Source organism: Chinchilla lanigera, unplaced genomic scaffold, assembly GCF_000276665.1.
Source record: "Chinchilla lanigera isolate Chin_1 unplaced genomic scaffold, ChiLan1.0 scaffold00087, whole genome shotgun sequence".
Lineage (NCBI taxonomy): Eukaryota > Metazoa > Chordata > Mammalia > Rodentia > Chinchillidae > Chinchilla > Chinchilla lanigera.
In genome coordinates, this window is record NW_004955488.1 from 2,642,922 (window position 1) to 2,655,910 (window position 12,989).

General features: G+C 34.2%; 1 pseudogene; it reads right to left on the minus strand.

Moving 5' to 3' along the window:
* Positions 1 to 542: 542 nt before the first annotated feature.
* Positions 543 to 1,409, minus strand: LOC102021979 (annotated as a pseudogene).
* Between the last annotated feature and the right edge of the window lie 11,580 nt (positions 1,410 to 12,989).

Sequence of the window (12,989 nt, forward strand, 5' to 3'; positions counted from 1 at the left end):
TTGATGAGTCAGGATTCAGAAACTCCTGCTCTAGCAGGTTTGTTGTGTACTTTATTTATTCAATCTGAACTTCACATAAAATCACTATCTAAAGAACAAAGACAAAGCAAACATATTAATTCCTGTCTTAAAATCAACAAGATCAAACTTCCCTGAAAGCTAAAAGTTGGCAAACAGGTGATACCCTTCTACAGACCTCAACTCTATTTATGTAACTCTACATTCTGAAAAATTATACAACATAGCAATTAGACATTTAACAGAAAACTCTTTTAGGGGGTTGCAATCAACAACTTTAAATATTAAATGGGTTCTTAACAAAACTTGCCCACGCTGATACATTCTTGTACAATTTTGGAATCTGTAAAGACCCTAACTAAAGAAACAATTGCACAAGTGAGACTGATGCTGACACAGTGTTGCAGATGATGAGAGATCTCATTTAACTAAACACACCTTTCAACCTCCCCTGATTTTGAGCATTAGGAACAAGAGAGGACTATATGCTGAATGTATCACTGAAAGCTTTTGGCATGACTTTACTAAAATATGACAGTATTCACAGTAGCTGCTGAACACTTGTCGATATGTGAAGTCATAGTACATTCACATGATTTTCCAAATGACACTTGGGATCCAGTTTCCCAACACTCTTCTTTCCCAGCTGTTCATGTGTCAGCTTCTCCTCCTCTTCAGGTTTATTATTCTTCTTGGCTAATTTGAACATCTCTTTCACCACTGATCCATTGTGTATTTAGTGTTCACTGTAGTCCTGATGGGCTAAACCCTCCAATCAACTCTTCCTATGTAATTACAGCACCATAATTCCTTGTAATGGAGTAATGATGTTTGTTTAGTTCATAAATTAATGCCTGGGAGAGAGCTTGTATCAGTGACCCAGATCTGAAGTTGTTTATCTTGGTTCATGCCCTAAAATCATCATATCGTTATGTATCTGAAGGCATCAGTAACAACCTATCCCTCCACACTCCGATTGGGATCTACAGGCACTGTCTCAGCTCTCTAAAGTGCCGCATTGATATCCACACCAGAAAACCAACAAAGCCAGGATGACGTGACACCAGCCCAAAGCACTCAGGCCTTCTCATTTGGTTTGCTTCAATGGATCTAATGTTTTGGCTTGGAACACTGGATCAACGGCTTCTACACTGACACCTGTTCCTAACTGTGAATACAGAACAAACACATCGATCACTCTGATGCAGTAATCATCAACAAATCTCTGAGCAACAGACTCATGATTTCCACTGGAACTCCAACACAGCCACACTTCAATAATTTTAGCAGTGCCAGGGAAGAAAACAGGCTTATTCTTCTGGGTCCACTGCAGGAGACTCTGTAGATGGTGCACGACCCAGTCCAGGCATACTTCTTCTAAGTCGAAGAAGTCTGTTCTTATTCCTGTTCAGTAACCATAACTTAGGTATGAAGATTCAATTCATTAAGTATAACACATTTATTCTCACCTCAAAATTTTGCTCAGTTTGGTAGCTATAGTTTTCCATTACTTATTTTTCTCTCTCCATTGAAGGCAGCTGGCAGGGTGGAACAGTCTGGACCCACGATGCCTCTCCAGTGATTTGGTGAGGAAGTGATAGAGAATCAGACTTGCCTGGGTGAGGCCCCAAGAATGAACCAGCATTCAGCCCAGTTCCGTTCAAAAAGAGTGGTCTGAATCTACCTGAAGCACTTCCAGGATTACTTTATACTTTGAATTCCTATCACATTGTTAAAAATTCCTTTTAAATATCAATTATAAATCCATTCCATGTTAACATGAATAATTCATTGCAGTTAATGTAATAATCTTTTCTAAAAAATAGTGAAAAGCAGCTTTATTTTCCATTTACAAACCTTTTCAGTGTCTGCTTTAATAGAAAACAACTAGATTTCCATCTGCTTCTGCCTTGAATTTGCCATGACAAAGCCTGTGGAAGATTCACTATGTGCTCATAGAAGAATGAAAGTGAGACAGGCAGATGGTGTTCTTTTTGTATGTTATAAAATTAGCTGTGAGCTTGCAGATCTTCAGAAAGTTTAAGCCCAGGGAACACTGGGCTGCACTTGGAATACAGCCATGGATCCCTAAATGGCAATCATGTTACTTATCTCAGATATATGTGTTTGAGAGAAGGCTTGGAATCAGTCTGCATGTATTACTGAATAGTTTTAGGGGACTAGTTGCTGCAGAACAATACTACATTGCCCAGGGAAGCCTCAAATTGCTAGGCTCAAGAGGGATGCTTTCCTCTGCATCTTGAGTAGCTGAGAACACAAATATGTACCATGGCATTGGGTTTAGTTTTTAATAAACTTGTAAAAATAATGTTTGTAAAGTTAGCATGAAGAATGTCAAAGGCTTTCTAAATTATATGAACATGAATCTCCTTTCCCACTGGATTTTAAGCCGAGCAATGCTAATTATTTCTTAAAATAGCACTAAGTTGGTTCTACATAAATATTCTTATTACTTTATGTGATTTGAAATGATAAATTAAGAAAACATAGTTCTATTCATTTTTGAAAATTTTAATAGTGCTGTTTATAATCGCTGGGCTGTATGGTGTTTAAACTGTCAGAAAATGGGACTTAAAATGTTATAATAATCTCCATAACAGTTGCTTAAAAAAATTAAACATAATTTTCTAAATGTTTATATCCTCCCGTATCAGAAAACCATCAGCTCTTCACTCAGTCCATCTTGGACCAGGTTAAGTAAAATGCTCGGTAGTTGCTTTGGATCTAATTACTTATATTATCTTTACTTCTACCTTGAGCCTATGTAGCCTCTCAACAATAATAAATTTAGCCAGGGGTGGTGCCACACACCTGTAATCCCAGTACTTGTGATGCTGAGGCAGGATGATCATTGAGAGTTTGAGAAAAGCCTGGGCTACAAACCAGCCTTAACTACATAGCGAGACCCTGTCTCAAAAAAGACAAAAAACAGAACAAAACAAAACAAATTTGTTTGATTGGCTTGCTGTATCACTATGTTAGCATTTTTAGCTTACTGTAGGGTCCATATTTCAGAAGAAATGTAACCTATTTTATTTTCAAGTTAAAAAAACAGCATTGCATTGATAAAGCACAAAAAGAGCCCAAAATTATTTATGAAATGAGAAATCTATGATCAGCAAACACAAATGGTTACAGTACTTGACAAGTACTTCTGTCACTACAGAGAAAATTACTTAATATCAAGTTAATATTTAACCACATCTACATATCATTATACCAATTATTGTGCATATTACTATTTTCCTTTTCGTTTCCTATACAGAAAGCTACTCTTTGTGAAAAACGATCAACTCCATTTAAATTGACCCTAAATGTTTATTTTTATGACAAACAAAAGTAAACAAAACTAAACTTATTAGACAAACTAATTTGTAACGCCATCTTTTGTTTATAATGTTATGATTGGGTCTATTGCATTCTGGTGTTACAGAGAAAAACCATATCCTTGGGTTCTTGCCAAGCTTGCTGCCTTACTTTTAAATAGCTCAGCTATTCTTTGAGAGCTAGTCTCACTGGTTAAATGGGTGTGTTCTGAGATAAATAAACAGTAATACTTCTGTCCAGGAGAGGCATATTCTGCATATTCTTGGAAAGATGAGTAGGTTTAAACTTGATTCTAAACTCAGGTAAATAATAGTAGATCACTAGTATTTAATTTAGAGCTGTCAAATTTCCAAGAAGAAAAAAATGATTTGACAAATGCCTTAACACATACACATTGGCTTACAAGTTAGAAATACTCAGAAACAATACAAATGTGACGGTATCAGGGGAAATATCAAGACCATGGAGTAGAAGATAAAAATAATTAAATTTCATGTAGTGAGGAAGGTAATCACTATTCTCGAGACTATGTTAGATCTCTTCAAAGTAAGTAAATCACACGTCTTAAATGTCATTTGATAGCTGACAGAAACTACTAAAGTCTTTTCAGTTGTTTCATAAAATGTCTTACAAAAGCATTTGATTATAGTGTTAGGTGAACCTGTTAATTTTGAGAATACTCTTTACTCTCGTGCAAATTATGTTTTCTAATTCAACCTAAAATCTTTAATTTTTTATGAATCCCTTCAATCTCCAAAACTCCTCCTCCAAAAAAAATCAGAGTACAGTCTCTCATACTGAAAATATCTAAGATATTTGACATACATTATTTAATATACATTTTATATACGGTAATGTATCAGGATGCTTTGGAGATATTCTGTCATTATAATTTATTGGACAAAGTGAGATTGAAATACATTCTCTTGTATCTAAAATTAAGTTACATATATGTATATGTACATATGTGTCCACACATATTGAAAGTATGCCTCATATGTAGTGGGGGTATAAATTCCTAGAGTTTGGGATCTGTATGTGTTGTCCAAGTTTTCAGAACACCTTCTAGAATAACTTCCCTAAGAAATTATCAAATTAATAAATTATGTTGGAAATATAATCTTTTGCTACAGAAATGATGTCTTCATTAACAATGGAACACATCTTCAATGATGGTCCCATAAGATTACTGTCACACTGTATAATGATCAAAGAATGGCCTTAAGTCACAAAAGCTAGAAATATTACAGTGAAACCATGAATAAAACACTTAAATATTGAGGATAATAAACCTAATTTTGCATTTACTGGACCTTTTATGTTAGATGATTTATGATTTACTCAGTCCAACTTCCATATTCAGGACCAGCTTCTTTAGGTAAGGAAAACATAAAACAATACTTGGAGAAAAGCCACATAAGAGAGGGCAGAAAGGTTTTCTTTGTAATCTTATTTGCATGACTGTGCCTTCTGACTCATAAAATTCTTCAGCAGCAACACACTGAAGTACCTGCTGAGAACTCATACATGCATTCATTTTAATGCTCAGGCAAGCTTTGCTGTCAGTTATTAAAAAATTCACTTTTAAGGCCAATTAAGAAAAAAATAACTTACATGAGACAAATTATACAATAGATACACAGAAGAACTGCTGTCTGATTATGATCTCAATGTTTTTCAAATTACTTTGGAATTACTTTTAGATGAAATTCACTGCTTAATTCTGCATGTTCTTTCTTTCCCTGAGGCATAGTGTATTACTTAATCTGTGTCCATGGAAATACCTAAGAATTCAGTTTTCTTTTTATAAATGTGAAATAGTTTGTAGAGATGCCTTTACTGGGCAATTTAACTGTATTTCATGCAAGTTATGTCTAAACCAGCTCCTAATAAAATGAGGTGATCATAATTTAGGTGCATAACAAAATGCACCATGTTTAACTCTCATAGGATCCAATATACTTCGTTCCTCAATATTTTGGGCTTCTAGGTATATAGTCAATTGGATGACAATACTAAGATTAGATCTGAAAGATTGCACCACAATAATAGAGCAGGAGATGTAGCTAACTTATTTTAAAGGGATAGATCATCAAACATTTAAAAGGAGGTGATTTACAGAGATATACTTTTAATGGTGTGCATGCTACAGAATTATAAGCACTCAATTGGGATTAGATTTTATATTGGAAGGAAATAAGGAAAAATTTGAATATTATAAAAATTTAGTTAAAATTATACATTCTAATAAAAACGTATTATCTTTAACAAAGTTGTATTTCTGGTTATTGCTAATATTCCTAGTTATGGAAAGACGTTCCATAGAAGCTGTATTTTATTGTCTTGCCATGTTCATTTCATGCACACTGGGAATCCTCTGGATTCTCTCCACTCTCATCTTCTTATCCCCTTTTTGTCCCCTAGAATGAGCATGGTCATTTCTAAGGCATTTCTTCCTTGTGTTGTGTAGACAATTAGGGCCCATGTTTTCAGATTACTCTCTGTGACATTCAAATTTCTCACTTACCTTCTCTGGATATCTCATGAGTAGAAGATATTAATTCCAAAACTTACTGTTTAGTTTCCTTTACCAAAGGTTCTTTTCTTCGTAGGTTTTTACTTTTCTCAATATTTCTATCAGATGCCACATTGCGCAAACAGTCCCTCTTCACTATCATTATCATTACCACAGGTAGGGTTATATACTCCTTTATATTCTTTTCAACTTTACCTTCTTGACTTTCTCACTCTCGTTGCTCCATTTACAACCAATCTAAATTTGACTCTCAGAAAGGATTGCGTTTATTCGGGGAATCATTGCTTGATGATTGCTCAAGACTGCAGTTTGCCCAGGCCCACAGTGCCTTCCCTGTGGCGTCTTAGTTTCGCATACATCCATCTACTTCCGAATGGGAGTTATAGTAGAAACCCTCCTGTAGGGAAGTTTGGCCTTCCCTAAATGCAAATTTCAACCATAATTTTCAACTACTGTATTTTTCAATAACAGACATTAATATATTTTTAAAAACTTTTTAATTTTTATTATAAATTTGCTGTACCTGATGATTACGTTCATGGTGGGGAGCTGGTACATGCACATAACACACCTTAATTAACTTTTACCTCCTCTTCTCCCTCTACTTCTTGGACCTCTTTCTTTTCAGAAGAGATCTCTCTACTTCCTATTATCTAGCTTTTATTTTTCTCTGTATTTATACTTTGGGTTTCTCCTGTAAGAGAAATCATGCCATATTTAAGCTTGTGAGTCTGATTTACTTTGCTTAATGTTATTTTCCCAAAGTGCATTTATTTTTGTACAAATGAATCATTTCTCTTTTTCTTTCTTTATGGCAAAGCATTACCCTATTCCATGTAAAAAACACATTTTCTTTATTCATCTGTTGATGAATATAAGCTGCTTTCAGAATTTAGGTATGATGAATTGCTACTATATACATGAGTATACACATATCACTGTAGTAGTTAAGAGACTATAAAGAAAGGAATATTGTATAAAACTGTCCAAAGCTCTCAGGACTAAGTTAACCAGTGACATCATAAATGAGGGGAGGAAGGATATATGAAAGATATTGAGGTGATAGTATTAAAAAAAAGTAAAATGTTACCTGAACATACACCATAAGTAAATACAATTTTTATTGGTCAATTTAGGGGAAAAATGTTCTGTTTAAATCAAGCATCTTATCTGGTATCTAATCTTCTTTTCCCTTGTCTTAAATCCTACAACTTTGTACCCAGCACTTCCTTCTGTCACTTCCCAATCTAGATTGGCCTGAGGGATCACTGTTGTGATGGAGACCTAATAGAGTCTGCATTGCTACACACAAGACAGTGAAAGGCTTTTACACAACCCACTGTGAGCAAAGTTGTGTTACAAGAGTGATTCCTCTGTTACTTGGGCATCATTCAATATACTGCATCAGGAACAAAAGTCTTCTGGTGAGATTTTTGGAGAATACTTGTGTTTTAACAATTCCACTGGTAGATGTTTTAGTTGGAATTGGATTCTTGGACTGAATACATTCCAATGTGGTATCATGAAAAGAACACTACATAAAACTGTTTTGAACAAAGAGAGACACTGAGGAGACCTGATACTAATAAAATTAATGCAGTGTTCCATTGCATCAGTCCTACCTATGTGGTCAGATGAAGTACTCTTTGAGAGGTGGGAGTGGCATAAATACATAAATAAGTAAATACATAAAAACATAAATAAGTAGCTTTATTAAATATTTAGAATTCGGAATGATTAATGTTATTCTCTGCCATTTAGCAACTGATGTGAAAACAAACAATGTGTTTTCATTTTACAGATTCATGAGAACTATTTAAGAAACTTAAATAGCTCTAAAATAATGTATGCAGTGATTTTGAAAACAGACTAGATAGTTTAGGTCTGATTGTCCATTAACAGAAACATTTGACTGTATCTTTTTATTCTAAGCTAGTAAACAGTGTTACATGTCATTGTTGCAAGACATGATGACAAAATAAAAGTAAGCCAATCCAAATCTTTTGCATGGAATACAGAAGTGAGATAGGAGATTCAATAGATGTTTGCAATACTTTCATCTTAAGTAAGAATGTAAAATAAATGCTAATATGAAACAGAACACCAAAATGGGATACAGCACTAAAAATCAATTAATTTTAATGAGATTTTTCTCTAATCTTTCTTTTTAATATACCAATGACTATTAATACTATTATAGATTATTTACTTCCATGTACTTAATCAACATTTACTAATCAACATTTACCTGGCAGTGTAACATATTTCAAATTATATTTGGGCTGAATTCAATATACAATCTCAGTAGAAGTATTAAAATCTTGTTCAATTATTGTAATATAAAATAATGAAAGCAAAAGGAGTAAGAGTAGTATGAATCAAATTGCTTTTGATGGATAGACTTTAGTATAGATGAAATTTTGATGAAAGCATATTTACTAATATTGCATTAGAAATTAAGAAGTAGGTTTACAAGTTGCTTTATTAGACCTTTGGATTGATATCACAGCTACTTTTCTCTTTGTTAAGAGAAAATACCCCATGTCCAGAATTAAAAGAGGAAAGGTTTATTTAGGTCATGGCTTGTGGAAGTTTCAGTCCATAGTCTCCTGTCTATAAGGCAGGGTGGCATGGCAGAAAGGTATCACAGAGGAGAAACAGTCCACGTTGCACAGAAGGTAGCAAAGCATGTGATGGGTGACCACAGGTCTCTCTATCCTTTATAACTTATCCAGGCTGCTTAGGATAGGTAGCATTCATACCCTTAAACCTAGTACCCTTGATCCTAGGACTATAACTGAATCAATCCCAGAGTCCACACTCTAGCTTCAGTCACCTCTGAAAATGCCCCACCTATGACTACATGAGCCTTGACAGGACATTGAAATACAAGCAAAACCTTCTACTCCTGTCCTCCCAAAGACTCATGTACAACCCTTAATGCAAAAGACATTTAGTCCAACTCCAGGAGTTGCCCAAGTTGTAACAGTTTCAGCACTTTGAAAAATCCAAGACCCAGGGATACCTAAGAATTCTTAATTATCCAGTCCCTTGGATACTTAAGACAAACTCTTAGCTGTGAACTCCTGCACAAATGAAAAGAAAGTTAAACACTTCCAACATTCAATGGTACAAGATACACATTTCCATTCCAAAAGGTACGAATAAGAGGATACAAAAGAACGGGACTAAAGCAAGTCCAAAATCCAGCAAGCAAGCATTAAGTCCTGTAGGTCCATGTCTAGAATCTGAAGAAATCTGTGGCAAGATATGAACTCTATAGGGCCTGAGTGGCTCCACCCCAACAGTACTTTTGGTGGTGATAACTCCCATGGCTTTTCTCTTGGACGAGCTCTACTCCCTCCTCACAGTTTTCCTCAGACTGCACATGTTCTTGGCTTCTCCAAACTTCTGGGGCCTCCACAGTATCTTTGGCTTCACACAGCTGCACACACTGCCCTCTCAGGGGCACAATACCTTGCTTCCAAGGCCTTCTTCTGAACTGTAGAGAGAAGCCTTCCTGATCCTTCTACTCTTGCATTCTGCATGCACCTAAAACCAGCAGCAAAGGGATAATGTCACAATATGCCCCTAGCTGAAGCACTAGCCAGAGTTTCTTCTTTCTTGGTTGTAGGGGTCAAGTTCTGTAATTGCTTAACACATTTTCTGTATTTATCAGTTGAAGTACACTTAAAAAGTTTACATCTTTCCACTACTGTGAACAGTGTTTGCAGAAAACATTCCAAATGCTGGTTGAATTTATTTGCACATATATTGAGTCTCTTATCTGGCACTCTTAGCCCTTTGAAAGTAGTTAGATATGTAGACATCTGTTAAGATGGGCTAGAGTCACTGCAGAATCTTACTTAAATCATCATCTTCCTCCATTTATGGTGATTTATTTAATAAAATTTTTTACTTTATTGCTATGTACCCTGTCTTAGTTAAACAATATTATGCACATACTTTAGAATATGAACGTGTTTACCCTTCTTTAAATAGATAATCTGCCATTAAGGTTTATGTAGTGGAGACTACAAATAATATTAATAAGCTTCAGGTACCATAATATTTGAGGGAATATTGCAGCCTGTGTGTATCCTTGCCTGGCACTAATTGTCCCCAGTGGGTATGGATATGGTTGTGTGTATGCCTCTGCTTTCGTTCCTTTTATAGTCTAGTTGGTCAGAGTCAGTTTCCTTCCCTACTTGCTTCTCTATGCCATTTAAACTAATTGAGGAGATTTGATTGACAAATATGTTAATTTATTAGGCTTAATATTACATTGTTCAAAGTTATATACTTAATCTTGCAGGTAGAAGAGTGATGATATTAAAGTTCTTATACATACAGTTTGTGATGATCATTTGTTTTTGGCCTCTAAGAGATATTTCTGTAACAATTTTATGTTTCTACCTTTGTTCTAGATAATATGTATTGCCAGGTATTTGTCTTAGAGATAAATAACATATTGCTCTATGAAAATTAGTAGACTTTAGAAGTGGTAGTGAACTCTACATTCTTAAATCTATATATTTTCCAGGACAACGATAAAGAGTATGGTATAGTATAATTTTTTGAAATCAGAGCATATGAGTTTTAGGGGCTGGGGATTTAGCTCAGCGGCACAGCGCCTGCCTGACAAGTGCGAGGTCGTGAGTTTAATTCCTGGTACCGGAAAAAAACAAAAACAAAAACAAAACAACACAAAAAAAACCCAGAGTGTATGAGTTTTATGCTATTTCCTCATTCATATTTTTTCTGAGAAGGTAACTCTAGATGAATAACTATAAAAATGTGTAATGAACTCTATGTCAGATGATTTAATAATCATTTTGTCATATTTTATACATTCACATATCTATGCCGATATATAACCTTATTAATGTAATAAAAATGTGGGGCCCATCTTGATTCATATAAAACTAAGCATAAAGAAAATTCTATTTACAATGATCACTCGGGTTCTCATTGATTGTTGATTGTTATGTTTGGTTCCTCTGATGAGCCCATAGCAGGTCCTTCTACACTGATAATACATTAAGTCCACATCACCTAAGATATTTCTTCAAGTTGTGGATTGAATATGAGCTAAATCACTAACTCACTCACTGACTGTCATTGTGCCATAAGCATCCCAGGAAATTTTACACAAATTCAATAATAGCCACATTTAAATAGACAAGATTTGAGATTATTTTTCTGTGTCACATACATCTAAGAAGTAAGCATTATTTAAAATGTAATTTCTACATTACTTATGAGAAATTACTTTAATTTTTTAGTTCAGGAGTAAATGAAATAAGATTAGTTCCACTTGTAAATAGAAAAAGTTTATGATAAGGAATACTTTAAGAGGTAAATTTCATGAATTTTAACTTAAAATGGAGTTGAGTAGGTATGAAATATAATTTTAAAGTGAAACATTTTTCTGAAAATGTAATTACTCTCTAGAGAAAGAGAAGTAAGATTGTGCCTTTTACTGTAATTATATTAAATCATCTGTGTTCTAAGTATATTTCTAATAACTTGTGTTCACTTTTTAAAATATATACTGTCAATTTAAACTTCATCAGATTTTGATCTATACGAATACAACTCTCATCTATTATCTATTCTATCATCTATCATCTATCTATCTGTCTATGCATCCAGATACTGATTGTCTTGTGTTCTTTAGTTGAGTGTCACAGAAAGCTTTCCATGACTTATTCTTCATCCAATAACTCATTCAATGGAAACTTTGCGATTTGTGGTACTACAAAGGGAGTGATTGTGACAGCAGCAGATGATACTAAATGGGTTCACTATAGTGTGCAAAGTCATGTCAATAGAAAAAAAAACCCAGGCTTGAATCTGCTTGCCTCATCTACTGCAATGTGTGTAAATGTTAGTATTTTTGCATTCTAACTTTTCCTTATCATTCCATCTGTGTCCATGCATTATCATGTGTCACATGCTTTATTCCCGGAGTCTCCTATAGGCATGAAAACAATTTTTACTTCCCCTGAATACATTGCATATAAGTGACCAGTGCAATATGCTTAGTAAATGATAGAATGATAATTGCTTTCCAAAAATAAGTAACCAAGTAATAAATATTCTGTTGTTTGTTTTCAATTGTCTGGATTTATGTGTATGTATGTATGCATGTATGAGTGCATGTGTGTGTGTGTACATTAGCAGCCAGAAATCTTAATTTCTGCCAAATGTTACTTTTCAGTTAGCATCTCTGTGGGAATAACAGTATATATTTAGGTAATTTTTAGAGACACATTTATCTTTTATAATTCATGATTATGGGATTTTAATTTTAAAGCTATCAGGAATCTCAGATTAATAGTCTAAAATATAAAAACTAATAAAATGTTATAACCATAATTACAGTGGCTTTAATAGAATTTAATGCATTATTCATATTAATTTGAAAGCTATTGTTTCAAGTTAAAACACAGTAATAGTAATATTTTTACCTTCTTAAGATTATAGCATTAAACAATTTTGGGAAAGAATTTATATACCATCCTTTCTAGCACAGCCACATTAATTCCTACTTTACCCAGGGCTTTTAGAGCTTTATTGGTTAAAGATTAAGAAACTAGAAAGGGATATTCACTGAAAGAAAAAAATTGTATAGGGTGGAATTTCAGAATAACATTCTCTAAAGCCTGCCTTCAGAAATTCTTTTTGACTACCTGTGAATACAAGGCATATAAGGTGCACTTCAGAACTAGCCTAAAAAGTGTGTTGAAACCTCTCCACAAGTCCCATGGGAATCAACAACCAGAAAATTCTAAGGAAAGTCAACAGTAATTCACACTGTGAAACAAAGGCTGTGACTTTGAAAACATTTTTGGTTTTAAAATTCTACCTTCTCTGTGTTTGGACAGATTATCAATATTATAGTACGAATTTCCATTTGTTTTTTAAATGCCAGTCTCCAAAGCTGAACCAAATGAACAATACACCCTCTTCATCCTACTCCAAAAGTCCACTAAAATTCTATTCTAAAAATGACCTCAGTGCTATGTGTCTGCATTACTTGAAAGTGACACGGTTTTGGATTTAGATAGAATGAAGGGAAAAA